This window comes from Triticum dicoccoides, chromosome 4B (genome assembly GCF_002162155.2).
Source record: "Triticum dicoccoides isolate Atlit2015 ecotype Zavitan chromosome 4B, WEW_v2.0, whole genome shotgun sequence".
Taxonomy (NCBI): Eukaryota; Viridiplantae; Streptophyta; class Magnoliopsida; order Poales; family Poaceae; genus Triticum; species Triticum dicoccoides.
Genome location: NC_041387.1, coordinates 26,547,725 through 26,569,627, shown reverse-complemented (window position 1 = coordinate 26,569,627; position 21,903 = coordinate 26,547,725).

The window sequence follows — 21,903 nt, the reverse complement described above, 5'->3', positions numbered from 1 at the left end:
AGATTATATAATGAATTTTTACCGACCACAAGAAGTATCGTGCAAGAAAACGGAGTCCGGAGAGCACACGAGGTGCCCACGAGGCAGGGGGCGCGCCCTCCACCCTCGTGGATGCCTCGTGTCCTTCCCGGACTACTTCTTATTTGCCTATTTTCATAAATATTCCGAAACGTAAAAAAATGCTATTAGAACTGTTTTGGAGTCGGTTTACTTACCATACCACATACCTATTCCTTTTCAGAGTCTGAAACGTTCTGGAAAGTGTCCCTTATGTATTCCTCCAGGGTTACGGTTTCAATAACATTGCTTTCAACATTTATGGGATTACCGGAGATATAATGTTTGATCCACTGACCGTTCACCACCTTCAGATTTGTGCCTTCGAAGTTGTTGATTTTTATGGCACCGGAACGATAGACCTCCTTGATAACGTAGGGACCTTCCCATTTAGAGAGGAGTTTTCCTACAAAAAATCTTAAACGAGAGTTGAAAAGCAACACATAATCACCTACATTAAATTCATGCTTTTGTATCCTTTTGTCATGCCATCTTTTAACTTTTTCTTTAAACAGTCTGGCATTCTCATAGGCTTGAGTTCTCCATTCATCAAGTGAGCTAATGTCAAATAACCTCTTCTCACCGGCAAGTTTGAAATCGTAATTGAGCTCTTTAATGGCCCAATATGCCTTATGTTCTAGTTCGAGAGGTAAGTGGCATGCTTTTCCATAAACCATTTTATATGGAGAAATGCCCATAGGATTTTTATATGTAGTTCTATAAGCCCATAATGCATCATCTAGTTTCTTGGACCAATTCTTTCTAGATCTATTAACAGTCTTTTGCAAAATCAATTTAAGCTCTATGTTACCAAGTTCTACTTGGCCACTAGACTGTGGGTGATATGGAGATGCAATTCTATGATTAACATCATACTTAGCAAGCATTTTACGAAAAGCACCATGAATAAAATGTGAACCACCATCAGTCATTAGGTATCTAGGGACTCCAAACCTCGGAAAAATAACTTCTTTAAGCATCTTAATAGAGGTGTTATGATCAACACTACTAGTTGGAATAGCTTCTACCCACTTAGTAACGTAATCAACAGCAACCACAGAAATTTGCTAGCTGTGTTGCTAGCTGTGTTGCAAAGTGCCCACAGAAATTTGCTAGCTGTGTTGCTCTTGAACGAGTGAGTGGACCAGGTGCATTGATTCTATCTATTATCTTCTCAATCTGTACTTCATTTGCAACACGAGGATGAACTGGACGAAGATTTTGCTCTTGTTGATCAATGTCATCATTTGGAGGGTTGTCTTCAGGCTGAGCATTGTCTTCAGGTTGATTAGGTGCAAAAATGATAAGTTCCTCTTCAGTCTGAGCCTCAGAGGGGATGATCTCTCCAGTTCCCATTTGCTTGATTGATTCACTAGGAGGTACATCATCTAGCACATTTGGCAGGTGCTCTCTTTGCGAGCCGTTAGTCTCATCGAACCGCACATCCACAGTCTCAACCACTTTATAGTGAAATAGGTTGAAGACTCTGTAGGAGTGTGAATCCTTTCCATAACCAAGCATAAAACCTTCATGTGCTTTTAGTGCAAATTTTGAAGTGTGATGTGGATCCTTGATCCAACACCTAGCACCAAATACTCTGAAGTAACTGACATTTGGCTTCGTACCAGTTAGGAGTTCATATGATGTCTTCTGCAGAAGCTTGTGAACATAAACACGGTTGATGAGGTGGCATGCAGTATCAATGGCTTCAGGCCAGAACTTCCTTGGGGTCTTGTACTCATCACGCATCGTTCGAGCCATCTCGATAAGGGTTCTGTTCTTGCGCTCCATGATGCCATTCTGCTGAGGTGTGTATGGAGCAGAGAACTCATGAGTGATTCCCCAAGTATCCAAATAAAGGTCGAGGCCGGTGTTCTTGAACTCTATGTCGTTGTCACTCCTGATATGCTTGATCTTCACGCCATAGTTCGTCATGGCACGATTGGCAAAGCGTTTGAAGAAATCCTGCACTTCATTCTTTTAGAGGATTATATGCACCCAAGTATATCTTGAATAATCATCAACAATGTCGAAGCCATAGAGGCAAGCAGTGGTAGTGAGAGTAGAGTAGTGAGTAGGGCCAAATAAGTCCATGTGTAGCAGCTCGAAGGATTGAGATGTAGTCATGATTGTCTTCGTGGGATGCTTGGCCCTAGTCATCTTTCCAGCTTCGCATGCACCACACAGATGATCCTTCTTGAACTTGACGCCCTTGATGCCTACGACGTGTTTCTTCTTTGCGAGAGTGTGCAAGTTCCTCATGCCAGCATGCCCTAGCCTTCGATGCCAAAGCCAGCATTCAGAAGCTTTTGCTAGGACATACGGCCATCTGTGGTCCTGCTGAGAAATCTACCATATACAGAGCATCTTTCCGATACCCTTCAAAGACTAGAGACTTGTCAGATTCCATTGGAACAAGGCAACGATATTTTCCAAATAGCACAATCATGTTTAGGTCACAAAGCATTGAGACAGACATTAAGTTGAAACCAATGGATTCAACAAGCATCACTTTATCCATGTGCGAATCCCTTGATATTGCAACTCTACCTAGACCCAATACCTTGCTTTTACCAGTGTCAGCAAATGTGATGTGACTCTTGTCGGATGGACGTAGTGTTGAATCCATCAGTAGACTTCGATCGCCAGTCATGTGGTTAGTGCATCCACTGTCCATAATCCATTCTGAAGACTTTGGTGTCATACCCTACAGTGCAGTTAGGGGGATAGGCTTCACCAAGGGAATTGTGAAGCATAAACATTTGACGAACAAGTGGAACATAGAAGTTCAGATCTTGGTTTGGATAGATAGGATGAGTGTCGAGGAATTCCAGGAGGAAATACATAGTAAGACCATTTGGGCATTTTATCTTGCGCCCTACAAGATGTGTAAGGTCCCCAGCATAAGCATCGGACGCCTTTGATTTTCGGCTGGAGACCTTTCCCTGCAAAAGAGAGTTAAGTTTTCTTAACCACCCACATTTTCACGGGTGGCTTAGAAGCAATGAGTCTAAGTGCAGCATCTGAGAACTTCGGCTTTGGAGCCCTAGCAAATAGCCTTGCAGGAGGTGAATAGTACTCATAAGAATAAGCAGAAAAGTTCTTTGTTCTATGAACATAGCGGTTTGAGGAAACACACGCATATTCATGGGTCTGAGTATGATTTCCCTGCAAAACATTGGTGTTAGGGTGACTCAGATGAGTCCTCTATCTGTATGCAGCCTTTGGACCATATGAAGCCTTTGGTCTGCGGTTTGTCTTCTTCCCAGGTGGTGTGATGATGACATTCACAGGAAGATTCTCAAGTCAGCTTTTGGCTACTCATATCTTCTTCATAGGTGGCCCATTCATGCAGTTAGTACCAATATACCTGGCAAACACTTTGCCATTCTGATTCCTAAACAATTTATAGTTTGCATCAAAGGATTCATCAATGATAATAGGATTGGCACAAGTGAAACCAAATAAGGTGGATGGATCCACTGAAGGTTCCTTTGCAGCAACCCATGTGGTTTGGGGTAGTGCTCAGGCTTCCAGTAAGAACCATCAACATTCATTTTTCTCTCGAACCCAACACCCTCTTTCCTAGGGTTTCGGTTTAGAATCTGCTTTTTGAGGACATCACATAATGTCCGATGCCCTTTAAGACTTTTGTACATCCCTGTCTCAAGTAGTGTCTTCAACCTAGCATTTTCATCAGCAATAATAGTGGTATTCTCAGCAGAGGGGTTAGTTACCGCATCAACAGTTGAAGATATTGCAACAGTAGCAGCAGTAGAACATTCAGCAACAGAGGTAGCATTATCACGCTCAATGCATTTTAGACATGGTGGTTCAAATCCTTCTTGAGCGGGACTGATCTGTTGAGCGCAAAGTGACTCGTTCTCCTTTTGAAGATCTTCATGAATCATTCCCAATTTCTCAAGATCTTGCTTCCTTTGAAGATAATCATAGGAAAGCTTTTCATGAGTTGTTGAGAGCGTTTCATGACGACTTTCAAGTTCCTCATACTTAACATGAAGATTTTTGATGTCTTCAATTAAGGACTGAGATCGGGTCATTTCCACGTCCAACAGGTCATCGCTTTTGTCTAACAGTTTTTGAATATGTTCCATAGCTTTCTGTTGTCCAGTTGCATTTTAGCAAGTGTTTTGTAGCTAGGTTTGGATTCACAATCAGAGTCATCTTCACTTGATGTTTGAAAGTAAGTATCGCGTGATTTTACCTTGGCACCACGTGCCATGAAGAAATAGGTGGGAGCAGAGTCATCCTTGTCATTATCATCAGCGTTGGTGACGGAGCCATTGTCTTCAGTGCTGAAGATGGACTTGGCAATGTAGGCCGTAGCTAGAGCCAGATTGCAACGCCAGAGTTAGACTCCTCCTTAGACTCCACCTCCGCCTCCTCAGAAGAAGACTCCTCCTCTGAATCCATCTCCTTGCCAACGAAATCACGAGCTTTGCCAGATGAACTCTTCTTGTGTGATGAAGACTTCGAAGAAGACTTGGAAGACGACTTTGAGGATTTCTTCTTCTTCTTGTCATCAGAATCATATTCCTTGCTCTTCTTCTGCTTCTCATTGTCCTACTATGGACACTCAGAGATGTAGTGACCAGGTTTCTTTCACTTGTGGCATGTCCTCTTCTTGTGGTCATGGGTGGAAGCCTCATCATTTCTTGAGCTGGATCGTGAAGACTTTCTGAAGCCTTTCATCTTAGTGAATTTTTGGAACTTCTTCACAAGCATAGCAAGCTCCTTTCCGATGTCATCAGGATCACCAGAACTATAGTCAGATTCTTCTTCAGATGAGGAAACAACCTTTGCCTTCAAAGCGCGAGTTCGGCCATAGTAGGGGCCATAGATATCTCGTTTCTCAGATAGCTGAAACTCATGTATGTTGAGCCTCTCAAGTATGTCAGACGGATCGAGATTCTTGAAGTCAGGGCGTTCTTGAATCATCAGGGCTAGGGTGTCAAACAAGCTGTCAAGTGATCTCAGTAGTGTCTTGACTATTTCATGCTTCGTGATCTCAGTGGCGCCGAGTGCTTGGAACTCATTTGTGATATCAGTGAGGCGATCAAATGTGAGCTGGATGTTCTCATTGTCGTGTCTCTTGAAGCGGTTGAAGAGGTTGCGAAGGACACTGATCCTTTGACCTCTCTGAGTTGAGACGCCTTCGTTGACCTTGGAGAGCCAGTCCTAGACTAGCTTAGATGTTTCCAGGGCACTCACACGGCCATACTATCCTTTGGCCAGATGACCACAGATGATGTTCTTGGCAGTAGAATCCAGTTGAACGAACTTCTTAACATCAGCAGGGGTGACACCTTCATCGGTCTTGGGAACGCTGTTCTTGACGACATACCACAGATCGACATCAATGGCTTCAAGATGCATGCGCATCTTATTCTTCCAGTAGGGGTATTCAGTGCCATCGAAGATGGGGCACGCAACAGAGACTTTGATTATCCCTGCAGTCGACATAGCTAAAACTCTGGGTGGTTAAACCAAATCACACAGAACAAGGGAGTACCTTGCTCTGATACCAATTGAAAGAGCTGGATATCGACTAGAGGAGGGTGTATAGGCGATTTTTATGAAAGTCTTCAAAACATGGAAGTTTCAAAGACAAACAATAGAAATGACCCTATTTATATGTAGCGGAAGTTAGACTACACTAGGCAAGCCATATTTCAGTATTCAATGAAGTGAAAGCACGAAGACTATTAGCGGCTAGGTAGTAAGGATCAGGATAGAAGATAGTATGAAGCCAATCAGAACAAGTAGTAACTCAGTGAAGTCAAACAGATAATGCAAGCAGACAATGACTTCACGAAGACAAACTGTAAGTAAAGAGAAGCAAGAGATAGAATCAGTAGCTTGGAGAGGATAGCGATTTGTTCGACCAGTTCCAATTGCTGTGACAACTGTACGTATGGTTAGGGAGGCTGGGATTTAACTCAGAAGACCGCGTCTTCACCTTATTCCCCTTGAGCTAAGGACACTTAGTCCTCGCCCAATCACTCTGGTAAGTCTTCAAGGTAGACTTCCAAACCTTCATAGACTTTGTTCACCGGCAATCCAGAATGACTCATGGATGCACAGAACGCGGCACCTAACCGGCTGGAGGATTCACAGTCCTCAAGTGTAACAAGTCTTCAGATCACGCGGACAGAAATACTTCAGTGATGCCAAACACTCTTTGGGCTCTGGGTGGTTTGGGCTTTGTCCTCGCAAGGATTCTCTCTTAAAGGGTTCGGAGGTGGGTTGCTCTCAAACGAGAAAATTCGTGCACTAACTCTGAGCAGCCACCAATTTATGGTGTAGGGGTGGGCTATTTATAGCCACTAGGCAACGCGACCTGATTTGTCCGAAATGACCCTGGGTCACTAAGGAACTGACACGTGTTCCAACGGTCAGATTTCAAACACACGCGGCAGCTTGACTTGGGCTACAAGTAAAGGTGACTTATCCGACTCTGGATAAGATTTGCACTCATTGTCCTTGCTCGAAGACATAGGATTTGGTTGAGCATCACTTTAGTCACTCTGACTTTGTTCACTTGGACCCCACTTAACAGTGCAGTGGTTCCTATGACTCAACAAAGAAGAAAAGGAAACAACAAAACAACTAAGTCTTCGCGCTCCATAGTCTTCATGCGATGTCTTCTCATGTCATAGACTTCACTGTGAATAGCTTCACAGACCACCATTGTCTTCAATGTCTTCACACATTTTTAGGGGTCATCTCGGGTAGGTAAACCGAATCAATGAGGGACTACTACCTGTGTTATCCTACAATTCTCACAAACACATTAGTCCCTCAACCAGGTTTGTCGTCAATACTCCAAAACCAACTAGGGGTGGCACTAGATGCACTTATATGAAGTATTAGACCTAGACACGGCGTTCAATTATCGTGGCGCTCCGAAGTCAAATTCCACATTAATGTATTCACACTCATAAGGTAAGTCTTCATTAATTGAGGTTACTTCGTGTGTTGCACATCTAAGTCGTAAACATGCATAAGCGTTAGGATGTGTGTCCATTCACAGGACATTCGAGGATTCTAAGATATTTAGCTCACACCGCAACTTGCAAAACCTTTTCTCATCCAAGGGCTTAGTGAAGATATCAGCTAATTGCTCTTCAGTGTTGACGTGAATGATATCAATGTCTTCCTTGTTGACATGATCTCTCAGAAAGTGATGACGGATCTGAATGTGCTTTGTCTTCGAGTGTTGAACTAGATTCTTGGAAAGCTTGATGGCACTTCCATTGTTACAGAAGAGTGGCACATTCGTCGTGTTGATGCCATAGTCATTAAGAGTTTGCTTCATCCATAGAAGCTGAGCACAGCATGATCCAGCAGCAATGTATTCAGATTCAGCAGTGGAGAGTGACACACAGTTCTGCTTCTTGAAGACCAACAGACAAGTGATCGACCGAGAAAATGACATGTTCCTGAGGTGGACTTCCGATCAACCTTGTCACAAGTATAATCAGCATCAGAATACCCCATCAGATCAAATGTTGAGCCCTTTGGATACCATAATCCTATCATTGGGGTGTAAGCCAAATATCGAAGAATTCGCTTCACCGCAAGGTGATGCGACTCCTTTGGTGCCGCTTGGAATCGGGCACACATGCAAACGCTAAGCATTATATCTGGCCTAGATGCACATAAGTAAAGTAAGGAACCAATCATGGAGCGGTATACCTTTTGATCGAACTCTTTACCATTATCGTCAGGACCCAGATGATTTTTGGTTGGCATTGGCATCGTGTATCCTTTTCAGTCCTGCATTCCAAACTTATTCAGGCATTCTTTGAGGTATTGCTCTTGAGATATGAAGATGCCATTTCTCTGCTGACATATTTGAAGACCAAGGAAGAACTTTAGCTCACCCATCATGGACATCTGATATTGCTCTTGCATCATGTGCCCAAACTCATCGCTATATCTCTTGTCAATGCAGCCGAAGATAATGTCATCCACATAGATTGGCACACAAACAGTTCACCGCCATGTGACTTCGTGAAGAGTGTTGGATCTAGTGAACCAGGTTTGAAGCCTTTGCTCTTCAAGAAGTCTTTGAGCGTGTCATACCAAGCGCGAGGAGCTTGTTTGAGGCCATACAGTGCCTTGTTGAGCTTGTACACCATATCAGGATGTTTTGGATCTTCAAAGCCTGGTGGTTGTGCGACATACACTTCTTCTTCAATCTTGCCATTGAGAAAGGCACTCTTCACATCCATTTGGTACAGAAGGATATTGTGATGGTTGGCATATGCAAGCAGTATGCTAATGGATTCAAGTCTTCCCACAGGAGCAAATGTTTCATCAAAGTCAATCCCTTCTATTTGAGTGTAACCATGAGCAACCAGACGAGCCTTGTTTCTGACAACTTGACCATGTTCATCTTGTTTGTTGCGATAGATCCATTTGGTGCCAATGATATTATGCTTGCAAGGATCAGGACGCTTGACTAGTTCCCAGACATTGTTCAGCTCGAACTGATGAAGCTCTTCTTGCATGGCTTGAATCCATTAAGGTTCCATGAAGGCTTCATCAACTTACTTGGGTTCAGATATTGAGACAAATACAAAGTGCCCACAGAAATTTGCCAGTTGTGTTGCTCTTGAACGAGTGAGTGGACCAGGTGCATTGATGCTGTCAATGATCTTCTCAATCTGTACTTCATTTGCAACACGGGGATGTTCTGGACGGAGATTTTGACCTTGCAAATCATTGTCTTCAGCTTCGGCATTGTCTTCAGGCTGAGCATTGTCGTCAGGTTGACTTGGTGCAATGATGAGTTCATCTTCAGCCTGAGGTTCGGACGGTATGATCTCTCCAGTACCCATGAGCTTGATAGATTCACTAGGAGGAACTTCATCTAGCACATTTGGCAGGTGCTCTCTTTGCGCCGTTAGTCTCATCGGACCGCACATCCACAGTTTCAACCACTTTATAGTGAAAGAGGTTGAAGACTCTGTAGGAGTGCGAGTCTTTTCCGTAACCAAGCATAAAACCTTCATGTGCTTTCGGTGCAAATTTTGAAGTGTGATGTGGATCCTTGATCCAGCACCTAGCACCAAATACTCTAAAGTAATTGAGGTTTGGCTTCTTACCAGTTAGCAATTCATATGATGTCTTCTTCAGAAGCTTGTGAAGATAAACTCGGTTGATGATGTGGCATGCAGTGTCAACGGCTTCAGGCCAGAACTTTCTTGGAGTCTTGTACTCATCTAGCATCATCCCAGCCATCTCGATGAGGGTTCTGTTCTTGCGCTCCACGATGCCATTCTGCTGAGGTGTGTAGGGAGCAGAAAACTCATGAGTGATGCCAAGTGTATCAAGGTAAGTGTCGAGGCCGGTGTTCTTGAATTCTATGCCATTGTCACTTCTGGTGTGCTTGATCTTGAGACCGTAGTTCATCATGGCACGATTGGCAAAATGTCTGAAGACATCCTGCACTTCATTCTTATAGAGAATTATATGCACCCAGGTATATCTTGAGTAATCATCAACAATAACGAAACCATAGAGACAAGGTCGAATAATTCCATGTGAAGCAGCTCGAAGGGTTGAGATGTCGTCATGATTGTGTTCGAGGGATGCTTGGCCCTAGTCATCTGGCCAGCTTCACAGGCACCACACAGATGGTCTTTCTTGAACTTGACGCCTTCAATGCCCACGCCATGCTTCTTCTTCGCGAGAGTGTACAAGTTCCTCATGCCCGCATGTCCTAGCCTCCGATGCCAAAGCCAGCACTATGAAGCTTTTGCTAAAAGACATGTGGCTAGCTGTGGTCCTGCTGATAAATCTACCATATATAGATCATCTTTTCGATACCCTTCAAAGACTAGAGATTTTTCAGATTCCATAAGGACAAGGCAACGATATTTTCCAAATATCACAATCATATTCAAATCACATAGCATTGATACAGACATTAAGTTGAAACCAAGGGATTCAACAAGCATCACTTTATCCATGTGCTGATACTTTGAGATTGCAACTCTACGAAGACCCAATACCTTACTTCTACCAGTGTCAGCAAATGTGATATGACTCTTATCAGACGACCGAAGAGTTGAATCCAACAGAAGACTTCGATCACCAGTCATGTGGTTGGTGCAACCACTATCCATAATCTATTCTGAAGCATGAGGTGTCATAGACTACAGTACAGTTTGGGGGATAGGCTTCACCAAGAGAGTTGTGAAGCATAAACATTTGACGAACAAGTGGAACATAGAAGTTCGGATCTTGGTTAGTATAGATAGGATGAGTGTCAAGGAATCCCGGGACGAAATACGTAGTAAGACCATTTGGGCATTTTATCTTGCGCCCCACAAGATGTTTAAGGTCCCCAGCATAAGCATCAGACGCCTTTGATTTCCGGCTGGAGAGTTTTCCCTGCAAAAGAGATTTAAGTTTTCTTAACCACCCACATTTTCAGGGGTGGCTTAGAAGCAATGAGTCTAAGTGCAGCATCTGAGAACTTTGGCTTTGAAGCCCTAGCAAATAGCCTTGCAGGAGGAGAATAATACTCATATGAATAAGCAGAAAAGTTCTTAGACTTATGAACATAGTGGTTTGATGAAACACGCTCATATTCAAAGGTCTGTGTATGATTTCCCTGCAAAACATTGGTGTTAGGGTGACTCGGGTCAGTCCTCTGTTCGTATGAAGCCTTTGGACCATATGAAGCCTTTGGTCTGGGGTTTGTTTTCCTCCCAGGTGGTGTCATAACGACATTCACAGGAAGACTTTCAAGACACCTTTTGGGTACCCAGATCTTCTTAAGAGGTGGTCCATTCCTGCAGTTAGTACCAATATACCTGGCAAACACTTCACCATTCTGATTCCTAAACAGTTTATAGTTTGCATTAAAGGATTCATCAATGATAATTGGGTTAGCACTAGTGAAGCCAGATAAGGTAGATGGATCTACTGAAGGTCCCTTAGCAGCAACCCATGTGGTTTTGGGGTACTGATCAGGCATCCAGTAAGAACCATCAACATTCATTTTCCTCTCGAACCCAACACCCTCTTTTCTAGGGTTTCAGTTCAGAATCTGTTTTTTAAGGACATCACATAGTGTCTGATGCCCTTTGAGACTTTTGTACATTCCTGTCTCAAGTAATGACTTCAACCTGGCATTCTCATCAGCAATAGTAGTGGTATCCTCAGATGAGGGGTTAGTTACCACATCAGCAGTTGAAGATATTGCAACAGTAGTAGCAGTTGAAGATATTGCAACAGTAGTAGCAGTTGAACATTTAGCAACAGATACGGCATTATCACGCTCAATACATTTCAGAAATGGTGGTTCAAATCCTTCCTGAGCGGAACTGGTCTGTTGAGCATGGAGTGACTCGTTTTCCTTTTGAAGATCTTCATGAGCCGATCTCAATTTCTCAAGTTCCTGCTTCCTTTGAAGATAATCATAGGAATGCTTTTCATTAGAGGTTGAGAGCAATTCATGGTGACTTTCAAGTTCCTCATACTTAACATGAAGATTTTTTATGTCTTCAATTAAGGACTGAGATTGGTTCATTTCCGCGTCCAACAGGTCATCGCTTTTGTCTAACGGTTTTTGAATGTGTTCCATGGCATTCTGTTGTTCAATTGCAATTTTAGCAAGTGTTTTGTAGCTTGGTTTAGATTCACATTCAGAGTAATCTTCACTTGATGTTTGAAAGTAAGCAGCGCGTGAGTTTACCTTGCCACCACGTGCCATGAAGCAGTAGGTGGGGGCAGAGTCATCCTCATCCTTGGCATCAGCGTTGGTGACGTATGCGGAAGCTAGAGCCAGGCTTGCCACTCCAGAATCAGATTCCTCCTCGGACTCCACCTCTGCCTCCTCAGATGCAGACTCCTCTTCTGAATCCATCTCCTTGCTAACAAAAGCATGAGCCTTGCCAGATGAGCTCTTCTTGTGTGAAGAAGACTTCGACGAAGACTTGGAAGAAGACCTTGAGGATTTCTTCTTCTTCTTGTCATCAGAATCATAGTCCTTGCTCTTCTTCTTATTCTTTGTCTCGTTGTCCCACTGTGGACACTCAGAGATGTAGAGACCAGGTTTCTTGCACTTGTGACAGGTTCTCTTCTTGTGATCACGAGAGGGAGCTTCATCATTCCTTGAGCTGGATCTTGAAGACTTTCTGAAGTCTTTCTTCTTGGTGAACTTCTGGAACTTCTTCACGAGCATAGCAAGCTCCTTTCCAATGTCTTCAGGATCACCAGAACTGCAGTCAGATTCTTCTTCAGACGAGGAGATGGCCTTTGCCTTCAAAGCGTGAGTACGGCCATAGTTGGGACCATAGATATCTCTTTTCTCAGATAGCTGGAACTCATGTGTGTTGAGCCTCTCAAGTATGTCTAACGGATCGAGAGTCTTGAAGTCAGGGCGCTCTTGAATCATCAGGGCCAGGGTGTGAAATAAGTTGTCGAGAGATCTTAGTAGTGTCTTGGCGATTTCATGCTTGGTGGTCTTAGTGGCGCCGAGTGCATGAAGCTCATTGGTGATGTCAGTGAGGCGATCAAATGTGAGCTGGACATTCTCATTGTCATTTCTCTTGAAGCGGTTGAAGAGATTGCGAAGAACACTGATCCTTGAATCTCTCTGTGTTGAGACGCCTTCATTGACCTTGGAGAGCCAGTCCCAGACTAGGTTTGAAGTTTCCAAAGCACTCACACGACCATACTGCCCCTTGGTCAGATGACCACAGATGATGTTCTTGGCAGTTGAGTCCAATTGCACGAACTTCTTGACATCAGCAGGAGTGACACCTTCACCAGTCTTGGGAACGCCGTTCTTGAAGACATACCAGAGATCGACATCAATGGCTTCAAGATGCATGCACATCTTATTCTTCCAGTAGGGGTAATCGGTGTCATCGAAGACAGGGCACACAACGAAGACTTTGATTATCCCAGCAGTCGACATAGCTAAACTCCAGGTGGTTAAACCAAATCACACAGAACAAGGGAGCACCTTGCTCTGATATCAATTAAAAGTGCTAGTATTCGACTAGAGGGGGGTGAATAGGAGATTTTTATGAAAGTCTTCAATACATGAGTGTTTCGAAGACAAACGATAGAAATGACCCTATTGATATGCAGCGGAAGGTAGACTACACTAGACAACCCATAGTCAAGTAAGCAATGAAGTGAAAGCACGAAGACTATAAGCAGCTAGGTAGATTGGATCAGGATGGAAGATAGTATGAAGCCAAACAGACAACAGACTTCACACAATGAAGTCAAACAGATAAGGCAAGTAGGCAAAGACTTCACGAAGACAAACTGTAAGTAAGGCGAGAGAGGTAGAATAGAACCAGTTGCTCGGAGAGGACAAGGGGTTTGTTGGACCCGTTCCAGTTGATGTGACAGTTGTACGTCTGGTTAGGGAGGCTGAGATTTAACTCAAAAGACCGGGTCTTCACCTTATTCCCCTTTTGCTAAGAACACTTAGTCCTCACCCAATCACTCCGGTAAGTCTTCAAGGGGGACTTCCAAACCTTCACATACTTCGTTCACCGGCAATCCACAATGACTCTTGGATGCTCAGAACGCGGCGCCTAACCGGCTGGAGGATTCACAGTCCTCAAGTGTAATAAGTCTTCGGATCATGCAGAAAGAAAGACTTCAGTGATGCCTAACACTCTTTGGCTCTGGGTGTTTTGGGCTTTGTCCTTGCAAGGATTCTCTCTCAAAGGGTTCGGAGGTGGGTTTCTCTCAAACGACAAAAGTTGTGCACTAACTCTGAGCAGCCACCAATTTATGGTGCAAGGGGTGGGCTATTTATAGCCAGGAGGCAACCCGACCTGATTTTTCCAAAATGACCCTGTGTCACTAAGGAACTGACACGTGTCCGACGGTCAGATTTCGAACACACGCGGCAGCTTGACTTGGGCTACAAGTAAAGCTGACTCATCCAGCTCTGGATAAGATTTGCTCTTATTGTCTTTGCTTGAAGACATAGGATTTGGTTGAGCATCACACCAGTCACTCTGACTTTGTTCACTTGGACCCCACTTAACAGTATGGTGGTTCCTATGACTCAACAAAGAAGAAAAGAAAACTATGAAACAACTATGTCTTCGCACTCCATAGTCTTCACACGAAGTCTTCTCTTGTCATAGTCTTCAATGTGAATGTCTTCACAGACCACCATTGTCTTCAATGTCTTCACACATTTTTAGGGGTCATCTCTGGTAGGTAAACTGAATCAATATAGGACTACTACCTGTGTTATCCTGCAATTCTCACAAACACATTAGTCCCTCAACCAAGTTTGTCGTCAATACTCCAAAACCAACTAGGGGTGGCACTAGATGCACTTACAACGCGGTTTAGCTCGGAGTTGGGAGTCTCGGTGGCCTACCCACCACGCAACATTGACTCACAGAGCAAGCTGGCTAGCTGGTTACTGGAGTGGTTTGCACAGGCTCAAGATATCGAGAAATCAGCAATGATACAAGCAGTGTATGGTCTGTGGCTAGCGCATAATGAGGCGAGAGATGGACGGAAGATTGCCGAGGCACATGAAATATCACGCACTTTGACTGCTCTTGTTAAAGAATGGGATGAGATCCATCCGAGGGAGGCGACGCCGAAGGTACCAAAGGAAAAAGCTGCATGGGAAGCACCTAACGATGGCTGGATCAAAGCCAATACGGACGGCTCGGTGTCCAAAACGAGCGACATGGGGGGTGCTGGTGTCGTCCTGCGTGATCATGAGGGTGCGTTCCGAGCAGCCTCCTGCCATTTCTTTGCATCAGCGGGCGACCCAGAGGTGATGGAACTTATGGCGTGCAAGAAGGCAATCGAGTTGGCGAGGAGCACCGGCGTCCTGAAGCTCCATCTCGAGTGCGACTCGGCAGGTGTAGCAGTGGCGTAGCTAGCCCAATACGCCAGGGTGGTCCATTGATAGAAATATTTACATAAGATTATTTATTTTTTAAGAAATATAATTTTTACTGCACTATATACAAGCTATGGGGAAATTCCAGGGTGGTCCATGGACCACCCTGGCCATCCCCTAGCTACGCCACTGGGTGTACGGGCCATGCTCAATCATCAGGAAAAGAACCTCTCTGCGTCTGGACCAACTGTCGAGGAAATCAAGGCGAAGCTGGAGAATTTTCATGCCTTCAGAGTCTCGTGGGTTAGCCGTAGCGCAAACGCGCTGCTGATAGGTTAGCAAAGGTGGGAATGGGAGATGAAATAAATTCTGTATGGCTTTCTTCACCACCAGACTGCATTTTAAGCATTGTATCAGATGAGATTCCGGCACTCTTTTAATAAATAAAAGCGGCAAAGCATTACCCTAAGAAAAAGGATGGAGTGGCATCGCAAGGCACGGAGCAGAAAATGACGAAGACACTAGATAGATAAAGAAGATGAGTTTTCAGCTGAACGGATGGATAAGTTTGTTTGGTTGGTACCCGTATACTTCCACCATTAACTTAACCATTAGCCTATCATCACTGTAGGCTGGAGATCATTCCTAAAAAAGAAAAAGGAAAATCATTCTCGAAAAAAAAAACTATAGGCTGGAGATGCGTTATCGCAGATGGAAGCTCCGGTGCGCATTATTTGAAGCCGCGGCGTTTTGGCGCGACGCTGGGAAGTGCGGGGGGCAGCAAAGCAGCCGCCATAAACTAGTCGTCGCGTGTTCCGCGATGAAGCCGTTAAACCAACCATCATCCATTCCATGGTGCCGGGCCGGGCCCTACGTACCAGCCGTGCCCATGGACCTGGTACGGCGACAGTGTGGATGCCATGCAATCCATGGGCGCATTGACTCGCGATGCAGGGTCGTAGGAAGAATAGAGAACGAGAAGGCTAATTTGCACGCCAGCGGGGACACGACGGGGACACCAGGGCGGGCTTGGGGAATCGATGGATTATACGATCGTAAATTCGTAATCGTAGTCTGCGACGAAAACGAAGATGGCGATCGCGGGATGCGACAAGGCCGCGTGCTAACCGTGGCCACCTATTATATCATGCGCCTGATCAGATGGATGATCCACGGCGTGATAAGAGCGTCGCGCTCCGTTGCCGCGGCGATCGCCGGACGTGAGCGGAGGGTACAAAGCCGTGTGTGGAAACATTTCCACACGATGAGAAGAGCATGTGGCGTTCCGCGAGCTCGCTTGGAAATATCCTCGGATCCTCGTCGCGAATTTACACTAGCACAGAGCTGGAGGAGAGCCTACTACTGCTCGTCGTAAGATCATCCAATGGTTGGGCTGTCCCTGTCTCAGCGATTTTGATCACGTCGCCTCTGACCCAACTGTGAGTAGGTACACTAGTATATATGCAAGCCAATAATGGATTGCCGAGATTGTAACTTAGTGCCCTTCCGACGGAGCACATCGACGACGCCTGATTGGGTAATGCGCTTGGACTTTGGAGCAACAAGAGGTTAGCCAGCTGACCAGAGGTTGGGGATCCAAAAGCTAAACAAGAACCAAGAACCGACGGTAGATATTTAAGATCGGGTGCATATTCGATCCCATGCATGCTACGATAGCCGAGTACAGGGTGTTTGTCAGCGGTGTAAGCAAGTGCATGCAGCTGCAAGCTAAAACAGTTTTGTTATCATTACTGGGATGTACTCCCTCCGTTCGGAATTACTTGTCTCGAAAATGGATGTATCTAAAACTAAAATACGTCTAGATACACCCATTTCTGCGACAAGTAATTCCGAACGGAGGGAGTAAGAGATTAGAGACCCTTCCTACTACAGTACTACTCCTATTTTGTTTATAGCAGTACAATTTGTGCTTTGCCTAAAAATACTATTAGGTTTGCAAGCGCACACGACAATGATTAGCAGCGCACACGTTACCACGTGAAACGCTCGCTGACCCACTGTACTACTAGTACTGAAGCAGCTCAGCGCTGGTGGGACACAAAACAGACGCGCATGGCTAATTGTCTGTCCAGTGTTTATGCACGCTCAAACTGAGCATCTATATCAATCAATAGAGACAGACGATGGCCCAGAAAGATAATGGTCGTCTCTTTGTGAAAACTGGCTACTCCTCCCCTTTTGTGCGGGCCATGGAGTTGGTTTCGTGCAAGCAGGGCCCGTCTTAGACCTTGATTAAAAGCCTCGACTAAGTGTCAAGTCACCATTCGTACTAAGTAAAAAAAACATCTCATTTTTACACTGATTTGTCAATGTTTAAGCCTCTAGTCTACTTTGCATGCCCCCTCAGTAAAAAAACAGAAAAACTAGTCTACTTTGCCCACCGGAATTGGGGTGCTGATCGAGAAGTTCAGAGGCTGGATCAGGATTATTTCATTAAACACGTGGGTGGGGACATATGAAGGATTAATAATCATACAATTCTTAATCATTGCGGTTGATCTCCCATCAACGATCAAGCTCATCCATCCTCCCTGTTAGAATAAATCCGAGGCGCTCCGTCGATCTACCAAGGACCAAGCAATCACACAAGCACGACACTGAGATTTATTAACGAGATTCACCGATATGGCTACATCCCCGGGACATGACTACGGGCGCTCCTCCCCATGGCACCGTCACAATACCGCACCCTGGCCGCCCGGGCGCCGGCACACGCCGCCGGCTCCCCCGCGTGCCCGTGCTATTATGTTGGCATAGGTTACATCGTGTGTCTACCCCCGCTATATATGAGAGGTCTAGGATACAAGTGTCCTATTAGGACACAACTCCTACCCTGTCTACACACAGTCCAAAACCAAGTCCAACTGTAACCTAACTTGTACAATAATATTCGACACAACTCTAACAAACTCCACCTTGGCGAATATTCTCCACCACCTTGGATTCATTCGTGCGTCGAACCTCCATGTACATTGGACTTGAGATACGCCATGAGCTCCGCTGCTACTCCCAGACTCCATGTGACTCCACCTGCAACTGTAGTCCCTTCTCGTCTTCTTTATAGTCAACACTTGAGCAAAATTAAGTTCCTCATTACTCTAGTACGTGCTCCCAACTTCCGGAGAATCCGTTCAACGCCATCACACACACCGACCACTGTCTGTGTGAAAGTGAACAACTCACGTAATGGACGCCACATATAAGAGTTAGCTGAACTCAACATCGCCGATCTTTCTTGACCGTCTGTCTGAAACTTGAAAGAATTTCACCGTCGCCCTGTGTCACCCTGAGTCAAATTTGCAGTTGTCTCACCCTTCTTCCGGATAGTCTCTGGCATGTCTCACAGCTATAGCACTCCGCCTCCTTCTGTATTTGTCATCCGCATTTTGCCATGTGCACTGAACACCACAGAATATACGGCCATGTACTCTCTATGTTTTGACAATTCTAGACTTTCCGCCACTTTCTCAGATTCTCCATGGTCAACTCTTGTCCATCAACCGGCACCAATAGACCCTCTCACCAACTTGAATCTGGTAGCCGTCAACACTACTTCAGCACCCCTGCACACTTTGCCTGACCACATGTCTAACCACCAGTGCCTTGGCATGTCGCTGTGTCCCGTGCTTGCCGCACGCCTCGCCGCTATCACCGCGTCGAGCCTCTGCTGTCCTGGTCGAGTCTCTCGGGTAGCTAGCCCACACTGTCTCAACCCCCACTGCAGAGAACCATCAATCATCACCGACCGATGCCGAGTATCACGTTTCCATCAGACTACTGGTACCCAGTCCGATCCACGTGTCTCTCGCTATCCTGCTGAAATAGGCTTCGACTCTCCATGCATTTACGCCGTAGCCCCTCCATCAGCTCAGAGTGTAGTCATCCATCAGACTCCAGCTCCACCTTCAACACGACTCCATGTAGCTGGCCACGCTACCCCGCGCCCTGTCAACTTCAAGCTCCCTTGTGTGCACCATCTTGAATCAACCCTGCGCCATAGTCTGTCGAAGCCGCACAAGCCCTCAGGCCTGCACCACGTGTTTCCACGCCCCAGAAGTCAGCCACCATCAGCATCATGCTCCTATGTCGTCGTCGCTGAAATCACCACCATCTTCTACTTTGACCAACATCCACGTCAGTCCATCAGACAATCCAGTCCGACCCAGCCGAAATTATCGGACTGTAACCATGCTCCACCCTGCGCTGTGTCCGCCCACACATCTCCGTGCATTGCTTGACGCCCTGTGTTTGCATGATCCTACCACGACACGCTCCAGACTCCTATGAGCCTTATACGCACGCTATCATCCTTGCCACGCACATCACGGACTCTCACGCTACCATCCTAGTACACAACAATGTATAAAGAAATAAAGCCAAACTGCACCATGTAAGCCTTCCGTGTGCACTTCACCGTGAAGATTAATGGAAAGACTCCAACACTCCACCTTGTGCTCCTGTAGGCTGTAAATCAATTAGCTTTTCATCTCTTCCTCTTGACGGATAGCATCAATCCGTCACGTAGCCCTTTTTTCACCAAACAAATCTCATACCACTGTCCTTCGGCGCGGCACAACGCAGCAACCAACGAGAATCTTGTCCTACGCAGCTCCCTTGTGTCGTGACGCATGCGCACACGACACGCCTCAAACACCCTGCGCCTGAGCCTGGCCCGCCGCCCTCAGCCTGCTCCGCAACGCTGTTCCGCAACGCTGTTCCGCAACGCTGCTGGTCCAGCCCACCAGCCGGCCTTGCCAGCTTGGGCATCAGCTAGCAAGCGAGCATCCACGCGCGTACGCTCGAGTACGCCCGCCGCCTGGCTCCTCCACCGATCGAGCGCTGCTGCTTGGGCTCGTGCCGACACGTGTGCCCTGCGATCTCTGTTGCGGCCCCACACGATCGATCTGGTACCGATCGAATCCGCCACGGAGACCTCCGACACGCTGCCCGCCGCTTGAACAAATCCGCTGCCGCACGTCCATCTGATCTGCAAGACCTCAAGCTACTCGCCTGACATCGCCTGCTTCCGATCGCTTTTATCCGCGCGATGGTTTTCATCGAAAGCCCATCCAAACTTCTTCCAACTTGCACGATCGACCGCGCGCCACCGGAGAGTTACTTGGGACTCCGACTTCATCGCTCACCTCTAGATCAACGAACCGCGACCTCAAATTGAACCTTGCTCTGATACCACTTGTTAGAATAAATCCGAGGCGCTCCGTCGATCTACCGAGGACCAAGCAATCACACAAGCACGACACTGACATTTATTAACGAGGTTCACCGATATGGCTACATCCCCGGGGCATGACTACGGGCGCTCCTCCCCATGACACCGTCACAATACCGCACCCTGGCCGCCCGGGCGCCGGCACACGCCGCCGGCTTCCCCGCGTGCCAGTGCTATTATGTTGGCATAGGTTACATCGTGTGTCTACCCCCGCTATATATGAGAGGCCTAGGATACAAGTGTCCTATTAGGACACAACTCCTACCCTGTCTACACACAGTCCAAAACCAAGTCCAACTGTAACCTAACTTGTACAATAATATTCGACACAACTCTAACACTCCCGAAAAGGTTTGCGCACTATCTATCTCCTCCCATCGGCATCATCATCATCATCCTGACGCATGGGAGTACAAACACCCACCTCCTTTTATTAACTCAACACGGCCATGTTGGTTGATCGAGTGCTTGAGATGCGGTGACCAAGAGCTTCAGCTCTGGTACTAGTACGTGGTTGCTCAGTCTTGCTGGTGAACAGTGTTGGACACACTGCACTGCCTCCTGTTGAACTGGCCAAATACACCTTTGTATCATCCAGATCCTGATTCTTCTCGTACTATTCGGATTTGATTTGATTTACCTGACATATGTTCCCCGTTTCCACATGGCAAAGAAGTGTATGTGTATGTTACACATCTCAGTTACACATGTGCAGTCCGTTAGGGCATCTCCAGCCGCGCCCCCAGGAAGGCCTCCCCAGGCTTTTTTTCGTGCCGGCGCTGAAAAAAGGGCTCAGTCGCGCCCCCAGGAGCCCGATTTTCGCCGGCTTGGGCCGAAAACAGCGCCGGCGGACCCAGCCCGAACCCGGCGCGCTGGGGGCGCCCGGGGGGCGCCGGGCGAACTGTTTTGGCGCGAAAAAGCCGCGGGCCCGCCGCATCAGCGACACGGCTCTCTTCTCGGCCCTTCGTCGTCCTCATCGCCTCGTTTCCCGCGGCGAATCAATGCCAAAGCTGCCGCGCTGCCGCGCCGGTCAGCCTGCACCATTGATGCCTCACGGGCGGCGCAGTGAAGACCGGACGACGCGCGTCCCTCGCCCTCCCTCGCCCGCCACGCGTACACACGGTGACACGCGCGCCTTGGCCTATATATGAAGCGCCCCGGCGCACTCGGCGACTCACACTCTCCCGCCGCCGTCGTTTCCTCCCTCTCCTCTCCTCTCTTTCACCGTCCCCAGTTCACAGCCATGGCCGAGCGCTTCCCAGGCGACGGCGCGGCGGCGAACGGCTTCGGCCGCCGCCATCTTCACGAAGACGAGGCTCGCCTCCTTTACGAGGCCGAGTACCCGGTCCCGCCGGACGTGCGGGTGCCCGGGACGTGGAGGATCAGCGCGGGCGGCGTACCGGTGCCCCCGGTACCGACCGGCACGGCACGGCGTGCGGAGATCGCACGCATCCGCTCGAACCTGCCGCGTGTGGCGAGGGAGGCGCCACGGTACGCCCCCGACAGCCCGCTCTGGGAACCGTACTTCCGCCGCCGTCAGGCCGAGCAGCTCGAGGCCACCAACGGCATCGTGCCCTCCGGCAGGCTCAACACCGCCGGCCGGCGTCTGTGGTGGGGCGTGCCCGGGAGCACGTTGGAGGCTGTCCTCGAGCACATCGAGGGCGGCAACACGCCGTGCCTGGAGTATCCCGCTCCCCCATCCTTCTCACGCCAC